The following is a 1,385-nucleotide window of genomic DNA, read 5'->3' on the forward strand; positions in this document are numbered from 1 at the left end:
GCCACATTTCAAAGTGTAACTCAAAACCACCTTCTTTATGAAGCTGAGTCAAATACCCCCCAAATGACTTAAATCTACTTCTCTTGAACATATTGATGGTGAGCTCACTAGTAGCCTGAAGACTCACTTACAAGATATAGATATGGCCATTGATATGATTGATGGCATTTCCTTGAAGGAATGTGAATGAACCACCTAGACAACTTACTCAAGTTGAAGTATAAGATGTAGTTTGCCTCTGAACACATTTCCCTGTGAAAGCTGTGGACATACCTATTCATAACTATTTGAGGATGATGGCTTTTGTGGAAATGAAGCAAAACTCCTAAGCTTGGACCTATAAAATATAACAGACAAATCTGAGAGAGTTCAGAGGTTAAAAAAGAACTGATTCAGGTTCTCTGGAAAATAGATTCACTTTATCCTTGCAGCCCTCCCACCAGACAATTGACCATCCCAGTGATGGTAGACATGCAGAGGCAGTGACAAAGTAACAAAGGGAATTGACATGGCTGTAAAAGATATGGAACCATATGGCTTGAAAAAATGGCAATAGCTGAGGTTAGTAGCACAACGGTGAACATTCATATACCTAGCCTTCTGAAAGTAAAATGAGCAAATATACGTCTTCAGATTTGGAGTGATTAATGTATAATGTGGAAAAACAAATCTAGTCCCTTCATATGACTATGGAGACTATGCAGGTATTTTTCTGAGAAAAAGGTTTTGATTCTTTTGCATCACAATAGGCATTTCAACAAGAATTTTTTTAAGCACTTACTATGTGCCAAGCACTGTGAGAAGTTCTGGGAATATGAATGTAAGTGGAAAGAAAATCTCTGCCCTCAATGAGTTTACATTTTAATGGGAGAAGACAAAAGATAAAAGAAAGCTGAAGGGGAAGGGATGAAAATAGCCATCATGTGGGGGCTTGATGGAGAAAGTCCAGAGTACATCCTGGAGAGGAATGAAGAAATGACTGGTTTGGGGCACCCTTCTTAAACAGGTTCTTGGAGGAGCTATCCAATTAGAGGGAGGGGATGAAGGGGTAGAATTTCCATTGTGCAAATTCCAGGGCTGGAATGAACTTCCAGGATAAAGAGGTTTCTGAGGCATGGTAGAGAAAATGCAGGGTTTAGTCTGGAAACAAATGTTACTCCAATAAAAAGGCCCCCTTCAGGTAAACTGAAGATCTTTTATTTGTATTTATTTATTTGTTTGTTTTTAGCAGAGCAATGAGGGTTAAGCAAGTTGTGCAGGATCATATAGCTAATAAGTGTCAAGTGTCTGAAGCCAGATTTGAACTCAGGTCCTCCTGACTCCAGGGCCAGTGCTTTATCCACTGTGCCACCTAGCTGCCCCTAGATAAATTGAAGATCTTAAGT

The sequence above is a fragment of the Dromiciops gliroides genome, chromosome 4 (assembly GCF_019393635.1).
Source record: "Dromiciops gliroides isolate mDroGli1 chromosome 4, mDroGli1.pri, whole genome shotgun sequence".
Taxonomy (NCBI): Eukaryota; Metazoa; Chordata; class Mammalia; order Microbiotheria; family Microbiotheriidae; genus Dromiciops; species Dromiciops gliroides.